At 42.1% G+C, this 15,944-nt stretch overlaps 1 protein-coding gene across 2 annotated transcripts in view; it reads right to left on the bottom strand.

Moving 5' to 3' along the window:
* The window catches only part of epha4b (eph receptor A4b), a 353,857-nt gene that overhangs the window by 34,521 nt on the left and 303,392 nt on the right, over window positions 1–15,944 (bottom strand). The gene's annotated exons all lie outside the window — the stretch shown is intronic.

Raw genomic sequence — 15,944 nt, 5'->3', positions numbered from 1 at the left:
ATAATATGGTCCTTGGGAGTGTTGCTGAACAGAGCAACTTTGGAGTGCAGGTTCATAGCTCCTTGAAAGTAGAGTCACATGTAGATAGGATAGTGAAGAAGGTGCTTGATATGCTTATCTTAATTGGTCAGACCATTGAGTATAGGAATTGGGTGGTCATGCTGTATGACATTGGATAGGCCACTTTTGGGATATTGTGTGCAATTCTGATCTCTTTTCTATAGGAAGGATGTTGGGAAACTTGAAAGGGCTCAGAAAAGATTTACAAGGATGTTGCCACGGTTGGAGTGTTTGAGCTATAGGGAGAGGTTGAATAGACTGGGGCTGTGATCCCTGGAGCATTGGAGGCTGAGGGGTGACCTAGATTATAAAATCATGGGGAGCATGGATAGGGTGAATAGACAAGATCTTTTTCCCTGGGGTGGGGGAGTCCAAAACTGGATGGCATAGGTTTAGAGTGAGAGGGGAAAGGTTTGCAAGAGATCTAAGGGGCAATATTTTCATACGGTGGCAGTGCATGTATGAACGAGCTACAAGAGAAAGTGGTGGAGGCTGGTACAATTACAACATTTAAAACACATCTGGATGGGCATATGAATGGGAAGGGTTTAGAAGGATATGGGTCAAGTACTGGAAAATGGGACTAGATTAGTGTAGGATATCTGGTCGGCATTGACGAGTTGGACTGAAGGGTCTGTTTCCATGCTGTACATCTCTAAGACTCCATAGCTGGTTTGATTTCAACTTGGATATGAGAAAAGGGGAAACCAGGCTTGATAATTTCATATGACTGCATGCTTTACTCCATATACTTGTGTGAACAGCTTTGTAAAGCATTTGTATATGCTCTGATTTAGGATACTGCATGGGTGATTTTCTGAGCTTCTGCTTCTTGCAGGGAGGTTGAGCCATTGGCTGCGCCAATACATTACCCACAATGCACCAGCCTTAGATTTGAATGAATGAGAATCTGGTGGTTCATGCTTGAGGTTTTCTGGCACACTTGGCCCTGGTTGCAGCTCCCCACCAGCAATGCCCGATCTGGAAAGTACCTCCCAAATGTCGACCTCAGTTAGTAGTGGTCTCCTCTGTCAAAAGGTCATCGGTTTAAATCCCACTCTGGGATTTGAGCACAAAAGTCATGGCTGATCATCTAGTACACCCTTGAGGGACTACTGCACCGAAGACGATGCTGTCTTTCAAATGAGACTGTGCCCTTTCTGTGCTCCCTGGTGGTTGTGTAAAGGTTCCAATAGCACTATTCTGAAGAAGGGCAATCAGATATCCTGGGTATCCCGGCCAATACTCATCCATACATAATAGAAACGGATGGTTGGATTGTTGGCACTTCACAGTTTTTGTGGGGTGAAATTGCTGTGCTGAAAATTGTTTGCCATATCTCCACCATTACAGCAATGATTGCACTTCAAAACAGAAGTACAGTATTTGATCAGGTCAAAAGCATTTTAGGACCTCTTGTCATCAACAAAAAGTGTTATGTCAATGCAAGTCTTTCATTTTCTCCTAAAATTTGCCCACTTTTTTATTTGTACTTGAATGAGTATTTACCAATCTTTATCAAGCAACATCACTAGAACATTGCTGTTTGTATGTTTGTTGTGGGAGCTGGCTATGTGCAAATTGGTTGCTGTGTTTTCTTCATTACCATTGTGGCTACACTTAAAACAAAAGACGATGCAGTCAAGTAAGCTTTGTTTAAGGTATGCTCGGGTTGTAAAAGGTGCCATATAAATGAAAGCCTTTTAATTCAGCCCCATATCACCTCTGGTATAGAAAGTGGTGTGATATTGGCAAAACTGGATACAGAGTAAATGGTATTCATGGCAGGGAAAATGTTCAGTTAAGATTGTGGTGAAGTATATATGTAATACGAATAGAACAACTCCTTTTAGAGATTACATAGATCTCTCATACAAGTGGTGTGTATGTTGTGTAATGTCAATGTGACTCCTGTATAGTGTGTGTGATCCCTTGCTGCAATGTCCTTTTGTGTAGCAGGAAATCTGTCTAACTTTAAATATAAACTTCAGATTTTAGATCACCATTGAGGAATTGTCTAGTTCATAGCAATATATGTTTGGCCTTCAAAAAAGCGCCTCAAAGTTGAAATACAAAATGGATGACTAAACATGACAGGAAACTCCTCATTTTTGTTTGATACAAAGTAAACCAAATTCTTTAATATTCCTGAGCCAGAAGACCATAATCAGAAACTGCCCTTTAACTTACCTCCATTAAATGGCACTTCCACATTTTGACCCAAAATGATGCCAAAAGAAAGTGAAGGTTCCTTACTCAGCTGTTACAGGGTTGGAAAGGGACTGACCAAACAAGAAGTCTGCGTTAGTTCATTTGGCTGGATGGCAGTGCAGTATGGTTTGTAATACCGTGGGTGCAAAGGCAGACAGGAGGTTGGAAATTCTTTGGTAAGTCATTCACTACTCGTCTCCTCAAGATCTGCCCCCATCTATCATGCTGGAATGTGTGGGTCCTGAAGGGGTTGCCTGAATGGGTGTAATTCAGAACTGAACATCATCCAAAATCAGCAACGACTTTTTTGAATACCCAATCCATCATCTTAATCACTGACTCGCTCCACCGCCATTGCATATTGGCAACCATATGCACCATCCACAAGATGCACTGCAAGAACTCTCAAAGACTCCTTCAGCAGCACCTTCAAAACCCAGGACCTCCTACTATCTGGAAGGACAAGGGCTGCAGATGCATAGAAGCACCACCAACAGCAAGGTCAACTCCATGCCAATTATACACATAATCCTCCCTTGGAACTATACTGTGATCCCTTCACTGTCACTGGATCAAAATCCTGGAGCTCATTTTAAGTGAGCATCATGCTACAACACATCACAATTGCTTGCCCAATGGAAACGGTGCTCCAGTTGGCAAAGATGAGGAGTCTCCAGTCTGAGCTCCTCTACTCTGCCCGTTCTTTTCCTTCCCTTTTCCTTCTTTCCTGTTTTCTCTTTTCTGCAGTTTTTTTTCTCTCAAACTTTCAACTACTTTAACTTACCCTGGGAGAGAATGGAAGAGGTGACTCCCGCACTGGCGGCCGTCATGGCAAGTCAGAGACCAGCCTGATGTGGGAGGCCAGCACAGGGGAAGGAGAGTCCTGGACAGGAGGCTGGCGCAGGGGGGAGGAGAGTCCCGGATCGGCGGTTGGTGCAGGGGGAGGTGAAGCCTCGTCTTTTGATGCCAAGCGTGGTCTGGAGACTCAGCCTGGTGCGGTCAGGATACTTGGTGCTGGCACAGACTTAGTTTAATTTGAGTACCCCTTTAAAACTTTTTATTCTTATACTGGTGCTCTTGGGTAATTTGAAGGTTATCTCAGTATAACAGGATCTTGATCAGATTGGCCTACTGGCTGATGAGTGACAGATGGAGTTTAATTTGGATACATGGGAGGTTGTTCCATTTTGATAAAGCAAATCGGGGCAGGACTGGCGTGATGGCAAATAAAGAGACCTGGGATGCAGGGTCACAGTTCTTTGAAAGTGGAGTCACAAATAGACAGAGTAATGAAGGCGGTGTTTGGTATGCTTCCCTTCATTGGTCAGTGCATTGAGTACAGGAGTTGGGATGTCATGTTGCCGCTGTACAGGACTTTGGTCAGGCCACTTTTGGAATACTGAGTTCAATTCTAGTCTCCTATTTTGGGGAAGATGTTGTTAAATTTGAAAGGATGCAGAAAAGATTTACAAGGATGTTGCCAGGGTTAGCGTCACAGGGAGAGGCTGAAGAAGTTGGTGTTTTTTCCCTGAAGAGTCGGAGGCTGAAGGGTTATCTTTACAGAGGTTTATAAAATCATGAAGGGCATGGATAGAGTGAATACCCAAGGTCTTTTTTCCCCAGGTTAAGGAAAGGTAAAACTCGAGGGCATTGGTTTAAGGTGAGACGGGAAAGATATAAAAGAGACTTAAGGGGCAACTTTTTCACGCAGAGGGTGGTGCGTGTATGGAATGAGCTGCCAGAGGAAGTAGTGGAGGCTGGTACAATTGCAACATTTAAAAGGCATCTGGGTGGGTATATGAATAGGAAGGGTTTGGAGGGATATGGGCCAAGTGCTGGCAAATGGGGCTAGATTAATTTAAGATGTCTGGTCCACGTGGATGAGTTGGGCCAATGGGTCTAATTGGATCGCTCTTTGGCACAGGAGCGATGCACTCAATGGTCTTTTACTGTGCTGTATTCTTTGTACAATGATGCAATGTGCTTTGGCATTGTTTTACGTTTGAATTATTTAAAGGGCTTTGAAAGGGCAGTGTCTCTCTGACAAAGCACAATTTGATAAGTCACATTCTGCTTTTAGTTCACCATAATCAGCTTCTCTTTGCAAGAAAATAAAATATCAGAAGTGGCAGTGGAATCCGGAAACTTTACAAGTTATAGGCAAACCTCCAACAGACAATGCCCTCAGCTATTGCCGACATCCTAAATCTGGCTAGAATGGTTTTGATCAGTCAATATATTTAGATAACACAGCCCTTTATTTGAAAGAAAATAATAGACTAATATTAATTCTTATTGAGAGAGTAAATGCCAAATTGCATTTAAACCAGTCAGTGAGACAGCAACCAAGACACTTTCCTTTGTGAATACTATCTACTCATTCTTACAGCTGCTTGCACACACCAGATCCATCTGGTCCCGCTTGTTTTAAATTGAACGTCAAGTTTCTTATGACATGTCTCTATTACCAATGTATTCAGAGATGAGACTTGATCCTTTTGACCCAGAGGTAGGGATACATCACTTGCCTCAAGACATTTGGATTATTCCCTCCTTTTTATCTACCCAGTCAATAAATGAATCCATTAGTTCCAATCATCAACTTAACTATTTGGTGTAGTAACAGTCAACTGGAAATTCTCATAGAGGTGTATGTAAATTTACTGAACTCTGATCTCGGTGAAAAATATTTGTATATTCCCACATAAACCTTAACCAATGGACAAGACCGTATTTGGAACTTGTGTAGAATGGCAAGCAAACTTGCATGAAGAGCTTTCCAAGTGAATTTTATACGGGCTGGAATGCCATCATACAGGCTAGATTGCTGGTTTTATTATTGTAGTTAATATGAAGTGTCACATTTGCTTTGCCTATTACACCATCTTCAATTATTCACTGAAGGCCAAAATTACTTTTCACATACTTGGCACTGGGCATTAAATTTTCAAATTATTCCTTGGTAAACTACATGGACCTAATTTGAAATTTCTAATATTAAATAAAAGGAACTAAGCCTCTTAGATATTATATCAATCGAGGTCACTACATACAATCACAAGTCAATCTACATCTGTTGGTATAACATTATTAGTCACGTTTTTTCTCAGTAGATTGGGTAAAATTCACCTTTGCCAACAGTGCAATGAGAGGTGACACTGAAATACCATCAGCTGTTACACTGTCTGATTGTCTCTTTGAACAGAAAATTGGATATTGCCTAAAACAGCCTGCTGTTTCAGCGGATCAACTACAGAAAGTAATGGAACAGAATCTAACTATTTTCTAATCAACCTATCCAGAAAGGTCATTGCACAGCACTAGAGTAGATGGGACATGAACCCAAGTCTAAGAGGTTGGCTCAGAGGTAAGGACACTACCACTGCACTGCGAGATCCCTGCCAGGCTGCTGCTTCATTGTCAACCCACACCAGTTGGCTGAGGCCGGTTCTGGATAGGTTGATTAGAAAATAGTTAGATTCTGTTCCATTACTTTCTGTTTTAGGCAATATCCAATTTTCTGTTCAAAGAGACAATCAGACAGTGTAACAGCTGATGGTATTTCAGTGTCACCTCTCATTGCACTGTTGGCAGTGGTGAATTTTACCCAATCTACTGAGAAAAAACGTGACTAATAATGTTATACCAACAGATGTAGATTGACTTGTGATTGTATGTAGTGACCTCGATTGATATAATATCTAAGAGGCTCAGTTCCTTTTATTTAATATTAGAAATTTCAAATTAGGTCCATGTAGCTTACCAAGGAATAATTTGAAAATTTAATGCCCAGTGCCAAGTATGTGAAAAGTAATTTTGGCCTTCAGTGAATAATTGAAGATGGTGTAATAGGCAAAGCAAATGTGACACTTCATATTAACTACAATAATAAAACCAGCAATTTAGCCTGCTTGATGGCAATCCAGCCCGTATAAAATTCACTTGGAAAGCTCTTCATGCAAGTTTGCTTGCTCATTTCCCCATCACTGATAGTTTGCTGTGCTTCTTTCAAGAGGGGGCATATGTTCGGTAAAGAGTTCATCTTTGCAGATGGCCTCAATGACCTCTGGGTAGAGAGTGTGGACAAAAAAAATGTAAGGCATGCTGTCACTGATCATCATCACTCCCGAAAAGAAAGTGCATTTTGTGCAAGGGCAGGATGCAATTTGGATTTGATAGCCTAGAATCAAATGGCCTGTTGGTGCCTTGGGTTCACACATCTGCAATAAATACTTTGACATGATTCTAGGTGTCTGATCAACTATATGCCAGCAAGAGTCAATACATCCAGCAAGTTTTTGATCTCAAAAAAGTGGTATCTCTTTGGTCTGGTAACAAGACATTGACTTGAAAAATTAACTCTGTTTCTCTCCTGTTGGGAGCTGCCTGCCTTGTTGATTGTTTCCTGCCGCTTTAGTTTTTATCCAGTTGACAAGATTTAAGAGACTCTCTAGCTATAGCTTCTTGCAAACAGATGACATTGAAAACTGCGATTGCAACTGAGAATAAAGTACTATAAAGTTCACGTTTTAGACAATTTTGTGAATTGATATTGATTCTATGCATTTGCACTTTTTCACAATACTGAGTGTGAAATGTTTTTCACAATACTGAGTATCGGGCAAGAGCCTGAAATATGCCACTGGAATATCACATTATGGTCTTTAGCAGTATAGAATCGACATGTTCATACCTACTGTGAATGATTTCATGCTCTGAAGCTTCATGGGGCTACCAAGCACAAACATCCTGAAATCATTAGCAACAGAAGCACTGCTGATGTCCAAGGGAGTGGACTGCAGGCGAATTTCTCTATTAGTAAATGTGCACTAAAACCAAAATGTCTGTAGTTTTGTTAGAAACAGCAAGCCAAAAGCAATTACCCTACAATGAACACTTAGCATTCAAAATAAGTCTTACCCCACCACACATGAAGGATCGATTTATTAAAATATATATCTTTCTCCTCCTTCTGACTGCAGTTCCACAGGCTAGATTATTCTATCTTGCCCAGGTAATTAGTCTTCATGCTTTTATCTATGTAAGGGTTTGGTCATCCACTTGCTACCTGGATGTTGAACTGCAACTGAGGGTTATTGCACCAAATAGAAACTGCTCATGTTCACTGACATGACTGTCTCAGTGACAAATCCCTAAATCCAAACAAGCATTGGAAAGATGCAGACTCACTTAAACATGATGGCTGATCACTGATATTGCTCACAGCTGATGTGCACATTATCTTTTCATGGGGTAGTAATCCTGGGATCCAAATGTCTGCCTTTTCACCTCCTCATGTCTGTACACGATTGCCCAGCATGAAATCTGAGCAATAGATTAGCTCCTCTGGGTAGTTATCATTGAATTCTGTGTAAATGAAAAAATATTCTGCAAGGCCTCTTGAAAATCGTGGGCAGGTTGTGGCAGGCCAGGGCCCTAATGGCAGAGTCATAGAAATGTACAAAACTGGAGTAGGCCATTCAGCCCATTTCAGCCTGCTCTGCCGTTCAATACAATTGTGGTTAATCAGCCAAAATATGGTCACAGTCCTGCACTATTTGGCCACAATCACTTGGCAGTGATTCTCCCTGGTATGGCTGACTTGGGGACACCGAGCTATAGCAGGGTTGCCAGAAGACGATTCAGCTCAGAAAAGGCAACAGCATACAATTCAGAAGAGTAACACAGAGAGAAATGAGGCATCTCCATCTTTAGATGCTCTGTCTCCAGTTTTTTAAACTTTCAATGGTAAGAAGCACCAACCATGCAGGAAAAGTATCAAGGCCTGTGTGTAGCATTGACCTTTCACTTGGTTGTCATGAGGTTACATCTAGACAGGAGGTTAAGTTGCCAATATCTCAGTGGGGAATTAGATTAGATTAGATTACTTAGATTAGATTACTTACAGTGTGGAAACAGGCCCTTCGGCCCAACAAGTCCACACCGCCCCGCCGAAGCGCAACCCACCCATACCCCTACATCTACCCCTTACCTAACACTACGGGCAATTTAGCATGGCCAATTTACCTGACCTGCACATCTTTGGACTGTGGGAGGGAACCGGAGCACCCGGAGGAAATCCACGCAGACACGGGGAGAATGTGCAAACTCCACACAGTCAGTCGCCTCAGGCGGGAATTGAACCCGGGTCTCTGGCGCTGTGAGGCAGCAGTGCTAACCACTGTGCCACCATGCCGCCCACTAAATGTGTTGCTGGAAAAGTGCAGCAGGTCAGGCAGCATCCAAGGAACAGGAGAATCGACGTTTCGGGCATCAGCCCTTCTTCAGGAATATCTCAGTGGGACCTATAGACAGTAGCCTGTAACGAGTCATTTGCCCTGTTTATTTGGCTAGCTGGTGATTGCACACCAGTCACCTTGATGTTTTTGGGGAAAAGGCCTGGCAGAAGTGGGAAGGGATGCTGTCCCACTGACGTACACACTCGTTGTGTGAATGCTTAAGTATGCCTCCTCCTTATCTGCTGAAGCAAAACTCTTGCCTTTCTCTGAAGCTTACAATACTCAATAAGTAAGGTACTTTATACAGAATTTAATTTTCCATATTACCCTCCCATGGCAATTTGCATCTCTTGAGTCAACATGATTTAGATCAGCCTCTTGTTACAAAGTCGAAAGAGTGAATGTTCACTTTTAGATAGAAAGTGTTTTATGAATTTTGAAGTAAATTTTAAAAGTACAGCTACAACTGCCAGAACAGAACAGCTAAGAAACTGGCTGTTCCAAAATAGATAAATGGATACCTGAATTTTGGTTGCTATTTTGACAATTCAAATGTAACCAATTAATTTAAATTATGCCCAGGACACTAAAACCCAACTGAGTTTGAATTAATTGTATTGACAGCATCAGACCAGTTAGAGAGAATGATGTTGGGAGTATAACAATGCAGGGCATTTTGAAAATTGGTCAGAGCAACTGCTGTAGAGCTGGAGTACAAAGGCCATCTGGAGAAAAATACTTCTTGGTCTCGAAGAAATTTCAGGAGACGCTATCAAAAAGTACCTTTTCCTGTAAAAGCAGTAAAACGTAAGAAGACAACTCAGGGAGAAGACAGCAGAGTCGGAAGGACAGAAGGAAGTAACAGAGTCAGAAGACTGAAAGGAAGATGGCATAAGAGACTGTTTAGACTTGAGATTAAGTTACTGTAATATTTAATAGTGTTATTGGAGCAGTATTTTTATACAGTTGGGGTTAATAAGTAATTATTTAAGAAGGGGGCTTGGATTTTTAATAGTTTTTATTTAGTGTTCATGTCAGAGTTAGGAAAATAAATGGTTATTTTTCTTCAAATACTGGAAATTAGGAGGTCTTTTTCAGACACTCTCTCACTTCTGGCATTTTGCAAATTGAGGTGAGCTTTTCTAGGAGTTTGGTTTTAATTTGCAAAAGGGTTTGACCTCCATATCATAGCACTCTAGACAAATATTGTCTCTGATACTGTCCAAAAGGTATCTCTCCACCAAATCCCAGAGCTCCAGTCACATTGTAAAAGATTAACCTGCCTTTTACATTGCAAAAAAAAGTCAGAATGTTGGTTATTCTGTTTACCTTAACAAAGTCAAAATTACCTTCTCAGATATCCAGTCAATTTATCAGGTGCAGAACATGAACAAGATAACTTAGCAGTAATCATATCTGTGGTCTTAGATGGTTTTTGTTGTGTGGTATAAAGAAAAAAATTAATTTCCAGTTCATATGGAATGAAAATTGTTTTTCTGAATGAATTTTAAAAAATGGATGATGTTTGAGTTATCTATGAGCTTTAGAGGTTTGTTGAAGCTTCTCTGAAGGAAATTGTCTGGCAATGCTACCCACGTTCTTCTCCATATGGATAACAATGTTGTGAGTTTTGGAGCTAGGAAGGGAAGGTGTCAGCTTGAGTACAAATTTGATTTCCTCACCATTTTCCAAGATCTAAAACCAACATTGTTGATGTACTAACTGTCAAAGAATCTGCCTTAAATCACTGGGTTTGAAAATGAGTTTCTTTCTACTCTGGGCTTCCTGCCCTGTGTTACATGAAAATCTACCTTTGGGGCAATCTTCCAACAGAAGATTGACAAAAACAGTGCTCCCTGGGCAAAAAAAACCAAGTAATCCACTCTTGCTACAGGGAAATATGCTCAGAAGAACTAGTTGTGAATTACAATGTAGTGCAGTTTTTACATTCTGAGGTATGTTTGTGTGCTTATGGCTGGATGAGTTTTTTTTAACTGATTCTGGGCTGTTGCGGTGATATTATCACCTAACTGGTTCTAAAGAAAGTGAAGTGTGTTAAAGGGCAAATGGATCACAATAGTTCCTGGTTGAAATGGTGGAGACAATAGCAGAAATTGGAGAGGTGAGGAGAGGGCAGTGTTGCAGTACAGTGGTCACACTCCCTCCGAGCAAAGTTGGCCAAGTTACTAAGTCAGTCGGTCCTAAACATATCTGGAAATAGCTCACTCTGGTAGATTGCTTATTGTCCAACATAATGGCAACATGGAAATGGAGGATGTTGCTATTGCTATTCTGTGCCAAGTTGATCAAATCTGGGTTTTCTGTTTCACATTCACACCCATAACACTCACTGACCCTCACCAAACTCACCTACCTAATTCCAACTACTCCTGGACTACATACCCATGAGATCTGGAGCAATCAACCAGTGTTAAATTGTGGAACTTTTTTAAAAAAAGCATGAGAAATCTGAAAGGTAAAAACCAGGAAATGCTTATAAACCTCGATATCCCAAAGAAAAGAAAGTTAGTTTTTTAGTTCGAATTGATCAAAGCCATTAACCTGCCTCTTTCAGCTATGTGTGCTATATAACTCCAGGATTCTTTGTTTCTTGAGGTAGTATGGCGGGCTGGTATTGATATTTTGGAGCCTTGGTTGGTTTAGCATTTTGGAAAGAGAATTTGTAGAGGCTTGTCTTCAGAGCTTCAGTCCATCGAGGGAGAGGTTGTTCTTCATGGGAGAAGTGATCATGACAGATCAATTAATCTCTCCTTGTTGCTTTGATGGATGTCAATGCCCTGGAAACCAATGAGAACTCCTTTTCAAAGTGCTTTTAGCTTCTTTTCCCTCTTCAAACTTTGCACGGGGCAGAGGGCTTGGACTTTGAATCAAGTGATTTTATGATTTCATTAATTGCGGATAACCCTGCTCTGTCACTTTGAAAGCGTCAGATGTCCTAATTGTGCAAAAGACTGTCTAACTTTATTGCCTGATCACAGTAACCTTTCTGTGGCACGTTTATAATATTTTCATATGATATATGTCTTTTCATCCTTTTAAACGCGCTTCCTCAATTGAATATTCATGATATCGTGACAAAGTTCAATCCATTTAATTAGCTATGTTTGTTTGAATTGTTAATATTAATCAGAATCACAGATTCACAGCCGAGCCTGAATGACGATTGTTTGGATCCACATGCCAAAAGGTCTCGGATACCGGCCCTGTAATCTGTTTACAGTTCATTAATCAGCACACAAAAAATAAATATTCAGCAATAGACAAACTAAACAAGCTGAAAAAATAAGAGATTGAAGTGCAATATTAATTCATTCTGACTAATTGTTTGGTGTCACTAGAGGATTTTTTTTTCCCTCGATAGTGGAGGTTGTCTGAGGAATCGAATTGAAGGGACTCTTGAAAAAATATTTTTGGGCAGTTTGGAATTTGAATCTATCTGCACTATGCATTCAGATAAAGTTGTACAATAATTTTTGATGCCTTAATTTGTGCATTTCTGCTTGAGTTGTGGCAGCCATTTACAAGTTTAAGGGTGTGAATACGATGGGATAAAACCATCATGAGGCCTCGATAGTGGAACAATAACCAAAGTGGCCACATTGTGGCTAGATGTGGCATTGGGAAGTCTGAAGTGTTAGATTTTCATATCCTCCTTGAGAATGAGAAGGTTTGTCATGTGTCTGGACACTGATAACCAACTTTAGGGAGGACATTCAACATCTGCAGCTTGGTGGCACAGTTGGTGCGAGGGGTACTTTGATGCAGTGTTGACTGAGTATCCAGGAGCTGGGGTATCAGTGGAGTCACAAATGACCAGCAACTGATTTCAGATGGTTGAAAGGTTAGATTCTCTGGGTAGGAATTTTCCTCGGTGCTACTGAACACTGCCTCAGGTTCAAATGGTGACTTCAAAGCCCACCCTGTGTTGAAAGCGATCATTACTTGGAATTCCTTGGGTGATTTAAGACGGTGCCAACACTGGGTGTCTCTTTGCAAGCTCCGTACAGCAGATCTTATTCTCACAGTTCTTTATAACTGCACTTTTAAACCTAAATTATAAGTCTTTATGCCCTTGTTTGTTATGATCTGCCTGTACTACAGAATTAGAGTCCCTACAGTGTGGAAACAGGCCATTTACCCAATAAGTCCACACCGAGCCAGAAGATTACTCCTGACTAATGCACCTAACCTACACATTCCTGTGACACTATGAACAATTTAGCATGGCCAATTCACCTGACCAGCACATCTTTGGACTGTTGGAGGAAACCGGAGCACCCGGAGGAAACCCACGCAGACACTGGGAGAATGTGCAAACTCCACACAGTCCAAGGCTGGAATCGAACCCGGGTCCCTGGTGCTGTGAGGCGTCAGTGCTAATCACTGAGCCAACTGCTCACAAAACAAAGCTTTTCACTGTATTTATATACGCTTGACTGCAATAAAGCAAATCAAGGATTTTTCTCCCCAGAACAGCCCATTAATGTCCAATGGGCAGGTTTGCTCTACAATTAGTAATGGCAGCCCTGTTCTGAATGCAGGACCAATTAGAAACCATTCATCTTGAAAGCAGTAGCAAGATGCAATGGCAGATCAGTGAGAGAGAATGAGCCCTTTTATTTGACCTCTTCAAAGGTTAAATGGGACTGACCTACTGATGCAATGTAAAAGGGATGCTCATTAAGAGCGAAACCTATGACTGCTGCAGTACTTGGTGAAGTGTAAACGGTTAATGCTAAATATGTCAATAGTCAGAGTCTGTCATCCATCTCATGACCAGTCTCTCCAGAGAGACAGTTGTGTGTTTAATCATTTTGTGAAGCCGAGCAGACCCCTAACTTGCCTCATGCACTTTCCTTTCCCCTGTGATTGTAACAGCATTTACCACGTTCTGCTGTCATGATGTCACCTCCAGGATGTTGGAGCTTGTCTGAAAGATTCCACTCTTTTAGAGGCAAAAACTGGAAATGCTGTAATCCAAAATAGACAGGCAGGAGGCTGGAAGAACACAGCAAGCCAGGCAGCACCAGGAGATGGAGAAGTCGACGTTTCGGGTGTAACTCTTCTTCAGGACTGGAGGTAGGTGTAGGGGAGCTGCAGATAAAGGGGGTAAGGGTGGTGAGGTGGATAGGTGAAGACAGGCAGAGGGTATGACCTGATTGGTCAATGGGGGAATGAATCTGGTAAGTGACTAGGAAGGGTGGAAGGGAGAGGGAGTGGCTGGGAAGGGAGTCAGGGAATGGGAAGGGCCTCCAATTTGCAGTTTGATTTCTTGTTGCAATGGAGGAGGCCAAGGATGGTCATGTCAGAAAGGAAGTGGGAAGGGGAATTAAAATGGTTGGTGACTGGGAAGTCCGGTCAGTCCCTGTGGACCCGGCTGTGTTGCACTGTGTACCATTCCCTAAGTTTATGTTTGGTCTCCCTGATGTAGCGAAGACCATATCAGGAGCACCTGATGCAGTAAACTAGGTTGGAGGAGAGGCAGGTGAACCTGGAAGGACTGTTTGGGTCCCTTGATGGACATGAGGGGGGAGAGGTTGGTGTAGCTGCATGGTTCTGCATCATTCTTAAGCTCTTCTGCCAACTCCAACTAGATCCACTACTAAGGACATCTTCCCCTCCCCACCCCTCTCTGCTTTCCACAAGAGCCATTCTCTTCCACGGTGCTTTATTTGTGTCACTCTCTCCACCACACCCCCTGAACCCCGAGGGACTTTCCCCTCAAACAGAAAAGATGCAAAACCTGCCAATGCAGCACCCCATCACCTCCATCCAGGGCCCAAAACAATCCTTCCAGGTGAGACAGAGGTTCATCTGCCTCTCTTCCAACCTAGTGTACTGCATCAGGTGCTCCCGATATGGTCTTCTCTACATAGGGGAGACCAAACGTGAACTTCGGGAACAGTTCACCGAGCATTGCACTCAGGTCCACAGGGGCCCACCAGATCTCTCCAGTTACCACCTATTTTAATACCCCTTCCCACTCCCTTTCTGACATGACTATCCTTGGCTCCTCCATTGCCATGATGAACCAAACCACAATTTGGAGGAACACCTCATCTTCCACCTGGGCAGCCTACAGGCCGGAGGACACAACACTCAGTTCTCCAATTTCAAACAGACTCCCTTATCAGCTCCCCACCCTCTCTTCCACTCCTCCCCGCCACCTACTGGATTCATTCCTCCCATTGACCAACCAAGTCATTCCCTCTGCCTGTCTTCACTTATCCTCACTTTACCACTTGCCCCCACCACCCCTTTATCTGCGGCTTCCCCTGCAACCACCCCCAGTGCTGAAGAAGGGTTACACCCGAAACGTCGACTTCACATCCTGATGCTGTCTGGCTTGCTGTGTTCTTCCAGCCTGCTGCCTGTCTACTTTGGAAAATCCCACTCGGCATCTTTTAAATTAGCATTCAGTAGCTATTAACTGTGGTTGAATCAGCTCTCTGTGACATATAGAGCAAGGTTGACCAATCCTTTTGCGGAAAAATGGTCCAGGGGCACGTAAGAGCCAATGAAGCAGTACAGTGACCTCTGGCAATATTTTTCGTGCTGACTCAACTTTATTCCCAACTCCAGCAAGGGCTCAAAATCCAGCCTTCTCAAACTGAGATCCAAAGTTACTCAATTCGCTTTAATTCACACATCGGATGTTGGTGTCGTTGGCTGGGCCAGCATTAATTCCCCATTGCACGTTGCCCTTCTGAATGGTGCTGAGTTGCTTTCTGGATCACAACAAACCACTTGGTGTGTGTTCATTCCAGGGGGATTTTTGAAGATTTTAGAAAATAGCTTAGTCTCAAAAAATTGAAAGCCCATGTCTAAAATGCAATACTAACATCTAATTTTAGTCTAATGTAACACAAGATACCTGGTATGTACCATGTTAGCAGAATGTAACTTGAACAGACACATTACCACTGACCTCAGAGCTACCAAGCTAAGTTAAGGACAGTTGGTTATGTTTGCTAACTTGTGTGTCTTGCTGGGAGTGTGTACGTGTGGAGTTTAGGTAAGGGCTTTGCTGAGGTGCTCATCCTCAAAACTGAATGTCCCTCACTGACCTTCACCATTTATAATCAAGTACAAAGACTGTCCTCTTGATTGAGATACCAGAATCTAACCTGTCCTGATTAAGGCTCACATCACAATGTGGAGCTTTGGCCACAAATTGGTAGGGTTCCCAAATATGATATTCATGTCCAAGACATTTCATCCCAAAATCTTCAACTTCTAACTGTCCTATCCATTTAAACAACTTAATTTCCTTCTCTTACTTTATTTTTCACAGCAAAGCAATCAAAAAGAATATATCTATGAAAACTTTTCTTCACACAACGTATTGTCCCTTCAGTTTTTCTCCTGAGCAGCTTGCAGATTAATCTTTTAATTCCTAGAGTCTCGGAATAC

The sequence above is a fragment of the Chiloscyllium punctatum genome, chromosome 6, assembly GCF_047496795.1.
Source record: "Chiloscyllium punctatum isolate Juve2018m chromosome 6, sChiPun1.3, whole genome shotgun sequence".
NCBI classification, from domain to species: Eukaryota; Metazoa; Chordata; class Chondrichthyes; order Orectolobiformes; family Hemiscylliidae; genus Chiloscyllium; species Chiloscyllium punctatum.
The sequence above is the reverse complement of the archived record's forward strand: the minus strand, read 5'-3'. Positions and strand labels throughout refer to the sequence as shown.